Raw genomic sequence first — 18,787 nt, 5'->3', positions numbered from 1 at the left:
TCTTTTGTGCCAGGGGTAGACATGGAGTCCTGCCTCACCTGAACAGGGGCCAATCTCCTGAAATCTGGTGGCTGTCCTGCTGCAAGCGGGCCCACACCAGGCTCCCACACCCTCTGCCCCAAAGATCTGCCCTCAAGGGGTTTGCATGCAATTTCCCAAGTTGGCCCAGGCCCTCCTCCAGGCTGGCTTTTTTTCCCTCCTGCTGTTCACCTCTGCCTCATGTCACGGATTTCATGTGCACATGCAGGGCTCCAAACCCTCCACCCTGTAAGGCCCAAGACAGTCACTTTGTCATTCACTTAGGGGACTCAATACCCAACCTCCTTATTTACTGTTATTTCCCATATTAATAGTAGTGGAATTAATATAACTCATGATGACTATTGTAATTCATTATTTTTATCAGTAAATTTTTTATCATGGATTATTTTTGTTGTTGATGCTGTTCTACATTATAGTCTCTCTTTTCATGAAACAGGTCAGATCTTTTGAAGATGATTATGGAGAGTTCCCCAACAGACCTATAATTCACACACTTGCTTCCGTGTCCCCACCGTATGAGTAGGAGTGTGTTCCTCTGATGAGCCCTGTGAAATATTGCGTGTCCCCCTCTAGAGGTATTGACAGGTCCGTGATGATAGGGGATTCCTGAGGAGGACTTCCTTTGCCAACCTGATCCCCTAGAAAAATGTCTGTCTGCCGTCTGCTTCAGGTTTTTTTATACGTGTGCTTGTGTTTTACAAAGCGGTGTCTTTCCATAGAGATGGTAGACTTATCTGCTCCATCTTCCCTCTCCTAATCCCTCTCCATTTAGGTTAACAATTTGTCATCATTCATAGAGGTAGAGTCAGCTCATTTAAGAAAGCTCCACACTTTCTAGAAGCATCAATTCATATTGTGTTTCTGAGTTAAAATCATAGGCTACAGATACAATGGAGTATTATTCAGCCTTAAAGAGGAAGGAAATTCTGGCATAAAGATTCTAGAACATGGATGAATGCGGAGGACATTATGCTATGTGTAATAAGCCATTCACAAAAAGACAAATAGTGTGTGATTCTGCTTATACGAGGTGCCTAGAGTGGTCAAATTCACAGAGAGAGAAAGTAGAATGGTGGTCACCAGGGGACAGAGGGGGAGGGGAAATGGGGAGTGTTTAATGGGGAGAGTTCCAGTTTAGCAAAATGAAAAGAGTTCAGGAGGTGGATGGTGGTAATGGATGCACCACAGTAGGAGTGTACTTAATACCACTGAACTGTACACCCCAAAACATGGATGGAACTGGAGGGGATTAGGCTAAGTGACAGAAGTCAAGCAGAGAAAAACAATTATCATATGGTTTCACTCATATGTGGAACATAAGCAATAACACAGGAGGACCACAGGGGAAGGGAGGGAAATCTGAAGCGGCGGGGCGGGGTGGAGGGGAATCAGAGAGGGAGACAAACCATGAGAGACTATGGACCCCGGGAAACAAACTTCAGGTTTCAGAAGGGACGGGGTGGGGGGGATGGGGAAGCCAGGTGATGGGTATTAAGGAGGGCACATGTTGTGATGAGCACTGGGTGTTATACTCAACTAATGAATCGCTGACACTACATCAAAAACTAATGATGTACTACATTATACAGTGGCTAACTGAACATAATAAAAAAACTGTTAATTTTATGATATGTAATCCTACAAAAATAATGGAAAGACTCACGGGCTGAAATGCTTTTTGGGTCTTCTGCCTGAGACATAATTCAATGAACGGATTGTTGCCATTCAAAAGTGACCCTCAAAATTGTTTCACCCCTTGCTCAGGGCTTCCTAATATGCTCGTGTCCTTTCTCTGTCTGTTGCAATGATGTCAACATGAATGTCTTTGTTTAATTAATAGGAGGTTTATTACTTTGAGGGAGAGTCACAGGTGTGTTGCTGGTTTGGGGCTGGCTTGTATTTTCAACGTGAACAGGGTTTGCTGTTGCACAACCCAACATAGCACCCTCATGTTCCTATCTGCAGCGCAGGGCAATATATTTTTCTTGCACCATCCTATTAAGTAGGAGCTGTACTCTGGTTATCAGTCTGAGGAGATTGAGACAGTTTTACCTTACTGCATCAGTATTGAAAGTCTTTGTCTTTCAGCGTCATGTGGAAAGTTGATATTCTCCTACATCTTGGTGGTCTGTGGTCTATTCTCCCCTCTCCTTAGGTTTATTATTATTACTATGACTCTCATCGTAAATACTGTTGTTATTGTTGTTAATAGCCAGGATACTAATTATTACAGCAATTAAGATTTATCCTTGTTGCTGCAGCTGCTGTTAGAAAATCTTGAATCGACTTGCTCCACCCAGGAAGGGTGTCTGGTTTACTGAAGAGGATGATGGAGATTTCCCAAAAATACACACAAATGAACAGAGGCTTCCAGGTCACTCCTGGTGCCCTTTATAGATATGAGCATCCACAAATATTTCCAACTTTCCTTCCAGGGTCCTGAAGTGGCCATTTTGACAGGGGAGGCGTGGTGAGGGCATTTTGGCCTGCCTGAGCCTCTGGGAAGTCGCCTCTGGGAAATATTATGAGTCATCTCTGGGACCAGTAACCACTTGTGCCTGTCTGCAAGACCCAGGGAAGCCATCCATGGCCCACCAGGCTCAACGAAAATTGTCCTAAGACCACCCCAGACCCAGGAATAGATGGAACAAGCATGGGAGGCCAGAGGGGGGGTCCCCACCCTCTAGAGCCTCTGCAGTATTTCTAGGTATGCCCCAGAACCCGGGAACTGCTGTTCCTGCCTTCTTGTGTAGCCCCATACTGGAAGGGAAGTACCATGCACAACAAGGAAGAACCAATTCAGGTGCCAACCAACAGCCCCAGGCCCAAAAGCACAATCTCTTTAATCCTGACAGCAGATGGCAGAAAGTGCAATAGGGATGTGGGGGCTGAGAAAGTGCTAGAGCCTTAATGTTAACCATGGTGCGGGGGGCTTTGGAGGATGGAGAGTGGGGAGCTGTCCTTGCATGTGGCCATATTTCAAGGAGACCCATCTCCCTGGAAGACACACACACATACTCACTCTCACACATACATGAACTAATATTAAGAGTGTCCCTAAATGACAGATGGTTTTCCAGATATATTTTCACATCCTATTACTTCTTCCTCATTAGGACATTATTCATGGGAAGAATGATATGATTCCAGGGGCACCTGGGTGGCTCAGTCGTTAAGCGTCTGCCTTCGGCTCAGGTCATGATCCCAGGGTCCTGGGATCGAGCCCCACATTGGGCTCTCTGCTTGGCAGGAAGACTGCTTCTCCCTCCCCCACTCCCCCTGCTTGTGTTCCCTCTCTCGCTGTGTCTCTCTCTGTCAAATAAATAAAATCTTAAAAAAAAAAAAAAGAATGATATGATTCCAGGTTTGCTTTAAAGAATCCAGCTTCCTTCCCCCACCTACCCACCCACCAAGCTGAGTTTGGAATGAGTTATACAATACTGCTCATTGTTAGTAATTTTTGAAACTATCTTAAGGGTACAGAGTTTCATTTTATTTTCTCTGATTTGGGGAATGTTTCAAATAAACAAAGAAATATATAAAGCATTTGTGCATTACTTAGAAAATATGTTTATACTAAATTATTTTAAATCCACTGCTGGTTTCATTTTGGTTACTTCAATTAATACTTGATCCATACATCCATAAGTAAGATTGGGTTATATATTTTCCTTCAGCACCATCCAGATGTTCCAGAACCATTTTAGAGTTTTCTCCCACTTTTCCCAAATGGGCAATGATATGAGTGAAAGGTAATGGTTCTATATTCTAGGAAGACTAATCTACAAATATTTTTTAAAGTCAAATTTCCCGGTGACATTTTTTTATTTTACTTTTTTTTACTTTAAGTTTTTCATTTTTTTAAGATTTTATTTATTTATTTGAGAGAGAGAATGTGAGAGAGATCAGGAGCAAGGGGGAAGGGTAGAGGGAGAAGGAGACACCTTGCTGAGCCAGGATCCAGATGTGGGACTCGATCCCAGGACCCTGGGATCATGACCTGAGCTGAAGGCAGACGCTTAACCAGCTGAGCCACCCAGGCGCCCTTAAGTTTTTATTTTAATTTCAGTTAGGTAACATACAGTAGTTACATTAGTTTCAGGTGTAAAATATAGTGATTCAACACTTCCATACATCACCCTGGGCTCATCACAACAAGTGCACTCCTTAATCCCCATTACCTATTTAAACTATCCCTGAACGCACCCCCACCCCGTGACATTTTTAAAGATGACATTTTCTAAAGGAAAGTATCCTAAAAGGGGTTAATTTGCTTCAGTTGGTTTCGCTTCCATGATCCTCTTTTCTAGAGCCGTTGGCAAGCCCTCACTCTCAGTTCATGGTGGAGGAAGAGGCAGGAACCTGGGCAGGGTTCTACGTCCTACTGGTTAGGAGCAAAACTAGGGATCAGAGAGGGTCCTCTGCCCACAGGCCCTACTGCTTTTGGGCATCCCACATGGCTTCACATGCCTCATCTTATCCATGTCTGAGTCTCAGGATCACCACAACCAAAAACATCCCTGTCTCAATCCCAGTGGGCCTCTGATGGGGTGTCAGGAAGGAGGAGGGTCTTCAGCCAATACCAGGTTGAAGCGACTCCTGCTCTCTGGGAAACCACTAAACTCTGCTGTATCCTGCCACCCCCCATTCTTGGCCTGGACACTTCAGAAGAGTTTTCACTTGAACTTGGAGATCCCTGGTCCCCTTGGCCCCTCCATCAAAACACCCAATGACCAGTCCCTCTTTCATTATGATTCCTTTCATAGGGGGTACAAATGTAAAGGAAAACATTCTAAAAATAGGGGAAGACACTTCATCCATAGTCAAGTGAGCGCCATCCCCCAAAATGAGGTAGGTACTTGAAATAAGCTTGCAAAGAGGCTGGATGGAGAAGGGAGGTTTGGGATGCCAGATCTAGGACTTTGGTTTGGGTTTCTTCGGGAGAAGGGATCCCACGTGGTTCATAGTCCTCAGGGAGTATGACAAAGTTGACAACGATCCCCTGGAATCAGACTCCTGATCTTGTTCACCCCGGGCACTGACTGAACAGCCTAGGTTGAGAGAATGGGTCGAGGATGGACTATGGAGTTGTGTGTGTGTAGGGGGAATATGGTTTCTTTTTCATTGGTGAACACAATAAAACACCACCATAGATCTGAACTGCTGCAGAGAGGGCTTGTTTCTTGACCCTCGGCTAACAGCAAGAAGGAATTTATGTGCATCCTACCCTGTGTACATACACGTGAGTAGTGCCTACCCACCCATCCCCTCATCAGTACAGAGACAGAGCTGTATCTGGATAAGGAACAGTCTTCATTTATATTAAGGGAAACAAAGCTTAATAGTTCATACCAGCGTTGCCATCTACAACCCACCACACATGGACCATTCTAGCCGTCTCCTCACTTGGCTCTTGCCTCGCACTCCACCTGCGAGGGCACCTGCCAGGGTCTCATCCGGGACACAGGAATCTGGGCGCTTCCTGCGCTGCACCCTGCTGACCGGCAGGGGGCGCGCCGGCGCGCCGACCCGCCTTTTCTGACGCGGCGTCTTAGGCCCGCGTGGAACGCATGCGCGTCGCGCCCGTTGCCCTCGACGCCGCGTCTGCACGAGAGCCGGAGCGCCGTTACCTCGTGACTGACGGAGGCGGCGACGCCGCGCACAACCAGGGCCGGCGTCTTCGGTAAGTGACATCCCTGTGCGGCCCGGACCGCCGAGGGGAGGCTTTTCCCCGCTACTAAGGGCTGTTTTTTACTAAATAGAAAGAAACTCGTTTTCCGCCCTGCCCCGCGTGCCTCACTCCTTCCCGTGGGGTGTTTCACCAGGACTTACTTTGCAGGAGTGCCCGTTCATTGAGGGGCTTCGGGGGCGAGAGCGTAGCGTGCTGTGGTCACTTCTGCGGCTTCGGGGTTGTTTTTTTTGCCGGGGGGAGACCCCAGTGCAGCTTCGGCGAGAGAACCGCGTGAGCGGGGAGGAAGGGACGGGACAAAATGTTGGGGTGTTCAGGCGAACCCGGGGCGCGGGAAGGGCCCGGGGAGGACACATCCGGCCGCGGGCGGAAGGGGCCCTGCGTGCGCCGCCGCTGCGCCCGCTTGTGTGCGTTGCGGTGCGTGGTTTGATCCGGAAGCGAGAGTAGCTGAGAAAGTGCTGGAAAATCAAAGGGAGGTGTGTTAAGACTCACAGCTGTGTTTTATTCACATCCAAATCGGAATGTATTATAATTTCACTTCCCACGCGTTTAAGGGAAGTTGCTGCGCCTCTAATGGGTGTAGAACGATGCTCCTCAGCGCGTCTCCTTTTCAGACTGAAGTGTTAGCACGTTCTTCGCGTGACGCGGTGACAGCCGTAGATAATTGTGACGCAAGGTCAGGCCACTGAAAGGTCGTCTTCTGTAGGCCCTCCCGGTGACGGGGGTTCTCAAGCCTAGAACACTTCCGAGTTTATGGAATGTTGGTAAAAACTCGGGGAAGGAAAACACGGATTTCGAAAGGAGCAGTTGTACTCAAAATGAAAATACATTTCTTCAGAATCGTTTATTCTCCCTTATTGCAGAAAGACCTGAGACGTCTAAATCCTAAGTTTTACTTTTTAAAAAATCAGTTATAAAACACATTCTGCCTATACTCAAATCACTTCTACATTGTGGCTCAGTTATCATGAGAGGTCCTGATTTTTTTTATATAATTTTTTAAACAGATTTATTTTTTTTTTAAGATTTTTATGAGGGGGGGGCACAGAGGGAGAGAGACAAGCAGACTCCATGCTGAGCACAGAGCCTGATCTCACAACCCCAGGATCATGACCTGATCCGAAACCAAGAGTCTGACGCTTAACCACCTGAGCCACCCAGGCACCCAAGAGGTCCTAATATATATATATATATTTTTAAGATTTTATTTATTTTTTGACAGAGAGACAGCGAGAGAGGGAACACGAGCAGGGGGAGTGGGAGAGGGAGAAGCAGGCTTCCCGCTGAGCAGGGAGCCCGACTCAGGGCTGGATCCCAGGACCCTGGGATCATGACCTGAGCCGAAGGCAGACGCTTAACGACTGAGCCACCCAGGCGCCACCTCTTTTTTCTTTTTTTTTAAAGATTTTTTTATTTATTTGACAGAGCAACAAAGGGAACACAAGGAGGGGGAGTGGGAGAGGGAGAAGCAGGCTTCCCACCAAGCAGGGAGCCCGATGCGGGGCTCGATCCCGGGACCCTGGGATCAGGACCTGAGCCGAAGGCAGACGCTTAACGACTGAGCCACCCAGGCGCCCCAAGGTCCTAATATTTTTAAACCTCTTCATTTCCAGCCCTTAAGACATACCTGAATGTCCGTGGACGGATGCAAGATGGGTTGGCTTTCTCTTCTTTTGTATTAAAACATGCGCACCACAGAACCCTCAATGTGTTCTGCTTCTTGACTCTATCATAGGTATGAGAAGAAACATCTCTTCTTCTCCCGTGCCCAGCCCCCATTTTAATTTCAGACATGTCACGATGTGTTTCTATCTGTTTTTTTTTTTTTTAATACGTTCAAATCAGGCAACAGGAGACCAGCTGAAGGCTCAAAAGTGCTCTATAAAGACCATAATCTTTGCTTTACTTTTAAAAGTGTATCTTAACCTTGTTTCACCTCATGTGGGGTGGCGCTCCATAGAAAGGTATTAGTCAAAAGCAGCTTCCACGCTGTGAATTGTGCAAGACTGTTGAATCTCAGATCTGTACCTCTGAAACAAATAATGCAATATATGTTAAGAAAAAAAAAAAAGAAGAAGAAGAAGAAGGTAGCGGGAGGGGAAGAATGAAGCGGGGGAAATCGGAGGGGTAGACGAACCATGAGAGACGATGGACTCTGAAAAACAAACAGGGTTCTGGAGGGGAGGGGGGTGGGAGGATGGGTTAGCCTGGTGGTGGGTATTGAGGAGGGCACATTCTGCATGGAGCACTGGGTGTTGTGCACAAACAATGAATCATGGAACACTTCATCTAAAACTAATGATGTAATGTATGGGGATTAACATAAGAATAAAAAAAAAAAGAAAAAAAGAAAACCAAAAAAAAAAAAAAAAAAAAGCAGCTTCCTGAATTAGCCACTTCTCACAACAGTGTATGGATCAGCTGTGCATTCCCTGAGCCCAGGGAATGGGGAAGAATTGTCCCCCGAGTGCCAGCGACAGCCAAGAAGGGTCTGCAGAATAGCTTTAGAGGTGAAAAGGGGGCTTCTCAGGCTTGCAAAAATAGCCTGTTCTGACTAGTAAGGGGAAAACAAGGATTCACTCTGAGTTGAGGAATTTAACCAAAGACAAAGAAGTAGTTAGAGATGAGCCAAAACTAGAGCTAATTTTTTGCCTTCCTCTCAGACCTTATTTACTTAATAGAGTAACAATATATTAATTTCAGGTGTACAACATAATTTGATATTTGTATATATTGCAAAATGATCACATAGTTACAAGTTTTTTCTATACTGAGAACTTTTTTAGGCAGGAGGGGCAGAGGGAGAGAGAATATCTTAAGCAGGCTCCACCCCCCAGCACAGAGCATAATGCCACGCTTAATCTCACAACCCTGAGATCATGACCTGAGCCAAAATTAAGAGTCAGGCACTCAACTGAGTTACCCAGGCACCCCTATAATGAGAGCTTTTAAGATGTACTCTTAGTAACATCCAAGTATATAATACAAGATTTTTAACTATAGTCAACATGCTGTGTACTTCATCCCCGGGATTTATTTATTTTATAACTGCACGTTTGTGCCTTTGGTAGTCTTCACCCATTTTGCTCCCCCCCGCCCCCCACCTCTAGCAACCACCAGTCTGTTCTCTGTGTCTGTGGGTCTGTGTTTTGTTTTTAGATTCTACATAAAAGTATTTTTCTTTGTCTGACTGATTTCACTTAGTATAATGTACATAAGGTTCATCCACATCATCCCAGATGGCAAGATTTCCTTATTTTTATGGCTGACTAGTGTTCCATTTTGTGTATATATACCACATTTTCTTTATCCATGCATCCATCGATGGACACTAAGTTTGCTTCCATGGCTTGGCTGTTGTAAATAATGCTATAGGGGCGCCTGGGTGGCTCAGATGGTTAAGCATCTGCCTTCGGCTCAGGTCATGATCTCCAGATCCTGGGATCAAGCCCCATGATGGGCTCCCAGCTCAGCAGAGAGTCTGCTTCTCCCTCTCCTTTTGCCTATCCCCCTGCTTGTGCTCTCTCTGTCTCTGTCTCTCTCAAATGAATAAATAAAATCTTAAAAAAAATAATGCTATAGTGAATATGAGTGTATATATATCTTTGTGAGTTAGTGTTTCTATTTCCTTTGGGTAAGTTACTCAGAAGTAGAATTGTCACACTGAAAGCTGCAGCCTGAGAATATTTTGTAGGCTAAACCCACTTGAAAATATTGATCATCTTGCTGTAAATTCCCTGCAGTGCTTGCCAGAACAGGCCCAAACCCACAAAGTAATGAGGCCTTTGAATGCTTTTAGAACGCCCAACAGGATTTAAGGAATTACTCTGTTTTTCATAATTGTATCTAAATTATTTAATTAATTAGAGGGGAAATTTTTTTGTTAAACTAGTTATTCCTTGGTTATATTTATCTTGATTGACATCCAACGTAAACAGGGTCTGTCCATTGCATTGTAAATCTGATGAAGTTATCAACTATGTCAAAGTAAGTCCAAAAACAAATATATGTCTATTCTTAAAATAAATGAAATTCTGAGCTCAGGACTTTGGTGATGGCACACTCAATAACCACACAGTATCACAGGTTTTCCATCTACTTAGGTTCTGGTGAGTACTGAAGAAAAATCTCCCCAGTGAGATCCAACCTCCTTTATTTTGCCAGTGAACTTTAATTATGAAAATGACTGTTTAATATGATGGGGGCCATTTGCAATACCACATCTAAGGGTAGGTTAGGTGATGGGGATGTGGAATTTCTGTTTATTCATAATTCATAAATCATAGTCAGAGAGAACCTTGCCTTAAGATTCTGCAAGTGGTCTTTCTGCAGGTAGTCTTGTCAATAAAGAAAGGAGTAAAGATATAAATGCTTAGTGAGAAATTAGAAGAGTAATCTGAAGAAAAAAAGTAAGGTTCTACTCAAGACAACAAGGTGAGAAGGAACAACTTAGGTAGTAGTTTAAAGGAGGGATCTCTAAAGAATGGTATTTAATCTTGGACTAATACCTGATGAGTATGAAGTGCCATATAAATGCAGATATCAGGATGGAAGTGAAAGATAATAGTGCTCAGTGTAGAGAGAACAGCAGTGCTTAATTGTGTGGTTCTGAAAAGTAGTGTCAAAGATTAATACTTGGACATGTGGCAGAACCGCTATCTGACTTGACTAGAAGAGAAGAACTTTTTATTGTGGAAGAGTTAAGTGCCTATAATACACGTAGGTGGAGATTACGGCCTAGAAATGGAATCTAGGTATGTTTTTATGATTGAGAGATAACGGTGGAAGAAATGGAAGCAAGTGAGTGTAGTGAGATTTCTGAGGTAATCTGTTGTCAGAGGAGAGAAAAGGGGTACAACTGAACCTTGCGACACTGTTTGTTTTTGTTGCAAGGAGGACCTTGCAGAGGACTCGTGGAAGAAGTGGCTAGACTGTTTGAAAGGCAGTTAGGAACCTGAGCCATCAGAAAAGCCTAGGAAAGAAAGTTCCCAAATGGAGATCCTGTGCCAATACTGCTTTGGTTCCAAGTAAAAGGCTGAGAAACACTGGGTTTAATTATGGGTGAATAACTCATCTTAAGATTTATTAACATGGAAATCATAAGTGATTTTTGTAAGTCAAAGTGAGGGAATGTGAAGAAACTATGTCCTGTTTCTTCAGGTTCATTTTGAAGGGAAAAGGTCATGTGTCAGCAACTAGATATAAATTGGTTTAGAGGAGGTTTTTCTTAGAGGAATGGAGAGACTAAATGAGTTTAAGGAGATGAATGGGGAAATAATGAAGGGGTTACTGGTAAAGAGCAGTTTGGTTTGTAATCAATAACAAAATATTTGAGGGAGGAGGAAAGAAAGAGATACAATTGGAGAAGTTGGATTTAATTAGGAATAGAGATTACTTTTCAGTTTTTACAAGAGCAGATATGCTGATGGGTTGGAAATCAGGAATAATTACAGTTTTCTTGCAAGTGAGCTGAAATATTTCTTCAAATTATCAGGTTCATCTCTACAGTAGGAAGTGAAACCATTTTTGAAAACTAAGGGAAAAGGTAAGAATTTGTGAGATTAGAAAATTAGAAAAGGGGGGCGCCTGGATGGCTCATTCGTTAAGCATCTGCCTTCTGCTCAGGTCATGATCCCAGTGCCCCGCATCAGGCTCCCTGCTCCGCGGGAAGACTGCCTCTCCCTCTCCCACTCCCCCTGCTTGTGTTCCCTCTCTCGCTGTCTCTCTCTTTGTCAAATAAATAAATAAAATCTTTTTAAAAATAATTTAAAAAATAAAAAAACCAGAAAGGCACAGGGAATATTAACATATTAATGAAGCATAGCAAAGTGATTGTTAAGCCAAAGTTGGATGCCAGATGTTTAGAAAAAGCTTTTGGGAGATTTGTGACTCTGTAATTAGACCAGCTCAATACTTCATTCTGAGCTGTGACAGATGGAGCCAAGGGGAAGGTGAGATATTAGCATCATCTAGGATTGGGGTTTTGATTAGCAGATGTTGGGAAGGACTAAGCAGCATTACAATTGTTGGTCTTGATGTGTATGTGTTGGAATGAGTAAGTGTATGTTATACTGATCAGTAGAAATTAGATGTGGGGCTGAATTTGGAAATTGGGGTCACTGAACTAAAGGTTCCCGTGTAGTAGGAGATCCTGAATATGGGGAGAAATTGTGTGAACAGGCCGAAAGGAGGAGGTTTTGAGGGAGTAGTCTCTGGTCATGGATCTGACTGGAGATATATGCAGGTAAAACTGGTTCTGATGTCTAGTGTCCTTCAAGATGAAATTCTTTAGTTATTTGACATTCAGAGACAGGCAGAGCTAATTTTAAATTCTGTCAATTTTTAGCCTGTAGTTTTGTTATATAAATAGTTTTTTGAACCTAGTGCACATCACTCAAATGTGTAAGTAATCCATAAAGGCAGGATTATTATTCAGTATTAAGTGCAATGTATGTCAACATGTATGTAAATTCCACTCACAGAGTCTCAATACCAGTAGTTTTTTTTTTTTTTCCTCTTTCCAGGTCCTCAAATTCAGTGGGTTTTAATCATATCCTATTCTTGACACATTATCAGTGTTTGTTGATGTAGTATATTTATTTATAAACATTGTTTGAGATAGTACCGTAGAGGTAACAAATTCTTTTATATACTTAAATTATGAAATGCAAATATAATCTTGTTGATAAAAATAACTGGAACTCCAGACACCAAGAAGTCAATAAATTACCTCTAAAACTAAACCTCTTTGCTCTATATTTTATGAGCCTGTCTGCTCTGTGGGGATTGGGTAGCAATCCTTAATGTGTAGCATTATGACATATGTACTCCTGCTTCTTTCTTGTGCAAGGGATTGTAGGTACTAGACTTACATGATGAAAGTCACTGAACACTTGAGCAAGGGTTGGGTCTTTGAAATGTTCCGGCCCAACTTTAAAGAGATTCCATGGTTGCTAGGCCATATATCCAAGGCCATGAGGTATACAGTTGGGTTGAGGCACTAACGCTGCCTGAATCCCACATATGGAGGAGCAAAGGTGACTGAGGGTAAGTGTTGCTTGAGGGATAGCATGGGGCATTCATGAGCTGAGGTGGGTGTTGGAAAACAATGCTAGTGGACTTCACCCAAAAATGATAAAATATGAAATTCCAAAATGGTGTCCTGAGTTATCAATACAAGAATTTCCATGTGACAGGAGTTAGGTTCTCCTCTAAGATTTTGGTGCCAGGGATGTAAATAAGTAGGACCTCTGAATACCAAGTCTAATTAAATGACACCTCTAAGCTTTTGCTGTCCTTTTAATGGGGATATTAATAACTTCTTTATGAGCATAATAGACAGAGACTTCTTATTGTTGATTTGATTCTTGGAGAGGGGAGCCCGCTCCCTGTTTGTCTTTATTTACACTTCAGGTACATGTGAGTTGGACTATGGGCAGGAGTCACTACCATAGGAAGATTTGCAGATTCAAGATTGGTATATCTAGGAATATTGGAAAAGACAAGTCTCATGGGTTCTTTTTCTTTCCTCAGCTTTGTCTGCTTAGTTATTGGACTGTCCCCTGGTGAGAATACACAGGAAGAAAGGGGCAACTGAGTTCTAGACAATGCAACCGCAGGTGAGTAGGACTTGTTCTTTCGCATCGATACCTGTTTTTCTAGAGGATGAGCAGATTTATCTTCATGGCCTGGATCTTCTTTGTGCCTCCATGAGATATTAGTGTTAGTCCCACTTCACCAGGACTCAGGAAGGCTTATGACAGGTCAGGGTTTGATCGAGAAATAATCTGATACCCGTATTACTCTATTCCATCCCCCATCCCCTTAAGGATATCCTTGCAGAAAAGTTATTTCTTCTCATCTTTCCCATGGCCCCAGCTGAGAAGTGACTCACTCATTAACCAGGTTAGTGTCTGCAGTGGGTTTAGGCCTGTGGTGAGCACAGGTGATAGAAATGAGAACAAGCAAAAGCTTACAGTCCCGTGGAGAGACAGAGCTTCCTTCAGGGGAGTTCAGTCCATCCAGGGTTTTAGATGCTACAGAGGAGGGCTCTGCAGCATTGAGACTGGCGGTCGGGGGCAAGAGATCAGTGAGGAATCATTTATTTTCCCCAATTTTAAACTTACTAAAGTTTTTATAGAATATGCTTGAGCATTTTAATAACTTAAATAAAAATTCTCCTTACCACTCTTATTCCCAACAACTCAATTTCCCTCTTTGTAATTAAACTTTGTTCAAATTTGAAAACAAATGTCTGCTGAGTATTGTTTTCCTAATGTGGGCAGTGCATTGAGAAGGATTATAATGGAATAAAACCTAGGGTCCTGTAGCAAATTTTGCAGGACTGGAAAGATCAGGTTTAATTGAGAGGCTGATGATAGTGATAAGCAGTACTTGGAGGTGCCCAAGAAGATTGAAATGGAGGGGCAGGCTAGAAAATTCCTTACGTACAGCAGTCTTAGGGCCCCTGGAGTTTTGCTTCTGGACTGTATGTCTTAAGTCTTTTTTTTTTTTTTAAGATTTTATTTATTTATTTGACAGAGAGAGATACAGTGAGAGAGGGAACACAAGCAGGGGGAGTAGGAGAGGGAGAAGCAGGCTCCCCGCCGAGCAGGGAGCCCTATATGGGGCCCGATCCCAGGACCCCAGGATCATGACCTGAGCAGAAGGCAGATGCTTAACGACTGAGCCACCCAGGTGCCCCTATATGTCTTAAGTCTTATCATGAACATGTGTGTTGTGTAGAGATTGGCAAGGCCACACTTGCTTATCCAAGTCGTGTACGAGCCCCATTCAGTCCTGCAGGAAGTTGGGCAGTGCCATGTCCTGGGTATTTCCACCACACCTCATGAGATAATCATTTATAATGGAGTTATGTTTACAAAGTGTGTATATTTCTGTGAGTCTATGTGAAAGACACATGATAAGGCAGCGTAGAGAAACTTTTGACTGGGACCCCAGGCAGGGTTTGAGCCTTCTGTGTATACAGCAAGCCATCCTCAGCATCGTCACGTCTAGTATACTCCCACGGCTCTTGGTAGGGAAGGCCCTGGCTGCATCAAAATGTCTCATGTTTTAGGAATCAGTGACCTTCAAGGATATAGCTGTAGACTTCACCCAGGAAGAGTGGGCCCTGCTGGACACATCCCAGAGAAAGCTGTACAGAGATGTCATGCTGGAGAACATCAGTCATCTGGTCTCTGTGGGTGAGTCTGTGAACATTAATGTATTTATTCAGCAAGTATCCAGCTTTCACATATCCCCCCTCCCCTCTCAGCCCTCATTCAAATTCTTTCATGGTTCTTAAAACTACTTGAATTCACTTCATTTATTTACTTACACATATTTTGTCACCCCAAAAGAGTATATAGTTTTCCTGACCCCTCTTTCATGTCTTTCTTGCTTCTGGACCTCCCATGCCCAGGACTGTGCTGGGAATTCCATGAATATTTTAAATGAATGAAAGCACTAAATATTGCTAAATAACTATTCTGCTCTCTGTACTCAACTGGCAATTAAAGATCCATTTGTGCAAATTATACCTATTTATTTCTAAAGAGAAATCAAGTGTTCTGGTGCAGTTTCTGTGTACTTAATTTTTTAAAAAATTAGTATCAGCCTACTGTGGAAACATATAATTACTTCTTTGTTGAAAACACTAAAGATTGTTCACTCTGTCTTTGACCTTGGTCCTGCACATCAACAACAAGAAAATCTACCTGGGTTGGCATAGTGTCAGGATGTTCTTTCTGCCCTGGTGAAGGACTTTACTATTTTCAGTGTTCAAGGTGCTCTTCCCTGGGCTCTCCTTCACTATTCACCTTGTTTTTCCTTGGTATTCTGCCCTGAAATTAAAGAGCATTCATGTTTCTCTGCATAGAATCTAAAATCGAAACACCTTTTACTCCCCCAAAACAGGGTATCATCTCTGCAAATCAGATGTGATTTCCCAGTTGGAACAAGGAGTGGAGCTGTGGAGGGAGGGAAGAGGATTTCCCCAAGGCCTGAATCCAGGTAAGCTCCAGGTTGTGTGTGCACAGTGCCAGGAAGATCCTGTTATGGGGAGAGCAGGACCAGGGGAATGTCAGCAGCAGACATCTTATTTCAATCCTGAAAACACTTCATAATTTTCACTTTCTTGAAATATATTTCAACTCACTGATACATTCCTTCTTTTCACATTTTTCCCCTGTGTAAGGGTCAGTATTTGAAATGTACACAGGCCTTGCATATTTTCAGAGTTTTCATCCTCTCATGCACACTAGCAGTTCATTTTGTTTACATTACTTTAGACAGGAAAAGTGGCCTTAAGAGACAAGAAGACATCTGCAGAAAGGACCCATCTAATTGCATGTCAATGGTAAGTTTCAAGGAGGTGAACCCTTCCTCAACAGTAAAAACATGGGAGCCAACATATTTTAGAACACAGCACAGGACTGTGATTTCAGTTGGGCATAAATGCTGCCTCAGCAGAAAGCTTTGGGTGGTTTGAATTAGGGAGAACATCAAGATGTTGCTCAAAGCTATCACCTGCATTCTTATAAAAGGACAGCCACATAAACATGGCTCATGCATCTAGTCTATGAAACTAATGAAGTCTTTCAAGTAAATCTGATAGTTCTGCAGTTGAGGTGTTATGAAAAAGGAAATCTCTTTGTATTGTAGAAAATAACATGCATGGCATGTGTAAACAGGGAAGATGCTAACAGGAGATGTTCACTGCATGATCAAAGTAGGGAGTCATGTAGTGAAATTAATGCATATGAGAAATTCTTTAACAGCCTCTCATCTCCTTCAAACAGCAGAGATCTCACACTGGAAAGGATGCCTATGAATATAATGAATATGGGGAGGTTTTCACGTACACATCCACAGTTATCCAACATGTGCTAACTCACACAGAGGGAACTCTAAAAAAGTAAGGAATGTGGGAAGGAGTTCCACCAGAGCACTCAGCTTTCTATACACAAAAGGACACACACTGGAGAAAAACTACAAATGTAGTGAATATGGGAAATGCTTCATCCAGAAGGCTATTTTTCACTCACACCAAAGAATCCACACAGGAGAGAAACCTTATAAATGTAAGGAATGTGGGGAAAGATTCCATCGGAGCACTCAGCTTTATATACACCAGAGAACTCACACTGGAGAGAAACTTTCTGAATGTCATGAATGTGGGAAACACTTCAGGCAAAGCACTAACTTACATTCACACCAGAGAACTCACACAGGAGAGAAACCCTATAAATGTAATGAATGTGGGAAGGGATTCCATCGGAGCACTCAGTTTGTATGTACACCAAAGAACACATACCAGAGAGAAACCTTGTAAATGTAATGAATGTGGGAAACACTTCAGCCAAAATGCTAATTTATATTCACACAAAAGAAATCACAAGGGAGAGAAATCCTACATCTGTGATAAATGTGGAAAAGGTTTCTATTATCCTTCTTCCTTTAGTCAACGTAAAAGAAGTCACACTGAAGAAAAACCATAGGAAATTTTTAGTCAAAACTCCAGCTTTAAAGAGCATGAGCAATTTTATACCAGAGAAGAGCCCTGTATACGAAATGAATGTGTCCAGAATGCTCGCTAAATGTCTTACCCTTTAGTTAAAATAATCACATAGAATGGAAAAGCCTTCATCAGTCTCTGACCTTAGTCCACATGAAAGAACACATATTATAAATGTAAGGAAAAATGGTCTTCAGATTCTGCTCTAACAGACACCAGAGGGCTCACATAGGGAGAAATTGTATGTGTACAGTCCCGCACCTTCATAGCATGCCTTCATTTATAATTTACCCTTTAAGCACCATGAGCAAACTCTACAGCAGAAACTATAAACTCTATCGAGAGTCCTGAAATCCACACTTCAGAGTGTTCAGGACTTTGCCAAATGACCTATTATAAATAATGTAAGATGAAAATAGAGATTTGTAGATTTGTGCTGTGATCCGGGAATGTTTAGTGAAGAATTTGTAACAATTGATAAAACATTAAATTATTTCAATAGATTAGTACTTGAAATCAGTAAAGGTTATTCCTCAAAAGTCTAATAATGTTGTTCAGTTTATATTTTTATGCAGCTTTAACCATAATTATAGAGATTTGAGTCAGTCACAAAATAACCGAAATAACCTGGAAGGTCATAATACAAAATAATGTGATTTAAATATTATATCAGTGTTTAAACATACACATCTATGGTATAAATTAATACAAACATGGAAGAATAAACATTTGGTTTATGAATAAAGTCCCATGTTAAAATAATACTCCTCTTTTTAAAATGTCCAAACTGTTCACATTTTCCTAGTTGCACAGCCACAATCATTCCTATCTGAACAGGTGCGAGGGAAAGATGGGGAATGGGAAGCCTGAAGACTAGGGCCCCATTGGAGTAGGGAAAAAATGGGGCAGAGGGAGAAATGAGTGCATGTGGGGGAGGAGGCAAGTACATGGCTGGCATCTGAGGCACATGTGATGTTGGAGCAGGGATAGATTGAAGGAAGCATTTGGTGACCTTAGGGATTGACAAAAGCAGAAAGGAGGGAAAGGAATAGGAGCCAAATTACTTAATGAGGAGGCAGAAGGGGGCATGTGGAGGTGGACTCAAGGTCATAGAGAGGCCAGACCACCCGAAGTGACCTGAGCAGAAGAAGAACAGGGCTTTGGGACAGGTACTGGTGATCCAGGATGTGCACAGGCCTCAGGAAGAGGGTTCAGCTAAGGAGGGTTAATGTAGGTTAAAGGACAGGATAGGGGAATACGGGGTACACTGAGGGGACATAGGAGTCCTGATTGAGATGAGGGGTTGGGACCATGGTAGAGGGTGTGGGTGGAATCTAAGACTTTTTCTTCTCTCCCAGTGCTTTCTTTAAACCTCCAAGCAGTTATTCCATATAAATTAGAACCTCAGACTCTCTGGGTAATTTTGCTAGGCAATATTCTAAGTTTGCCCCCAAGATTATATCCTTTATAAAGGGTTCACACCTGATAATTTCCTCCCTTTGCTTCTGTTCTGAACCTTTGGATGTGATGGAATATCA

At 42.8% G+C, this 18,787-nt stretch overlaps 1 pseudogene; it reads left to right on the top strand.

Moving 5' to 3' along the window:
* The first annotated feature begins 5,612 nt into the window (after positions 1-5,612).
* LOC135363554 (zinc finger protein 239-like) lies at positions 5,613-17,232 on the top strand (annotated as a pseudogene).
* The last annotated feature ends 1,555 nt before the right edge of the window (positions 17,233-18,787 follow it).

This window comes from Mirounga angustirostris, unplaced genomic scaffold (assembly GCF_029215605.1).
Source record: "Mirounga angustirostris isolate CCGP_5_RB_7025 unplaced genomic scaffold, mMirAng1.0.hap1 SCAF_2, whole genome shotgun sequence".
Classification (NCBI taxonomy): Eukaryota; Metazoa; Chordata; class Mammalia; order Carnivora; family Phocidae; genus Mirounga; species Mirounga angustirostris.
This window is presented reverse-complemented; position numbering and strand designations above follow the sequence as displayed.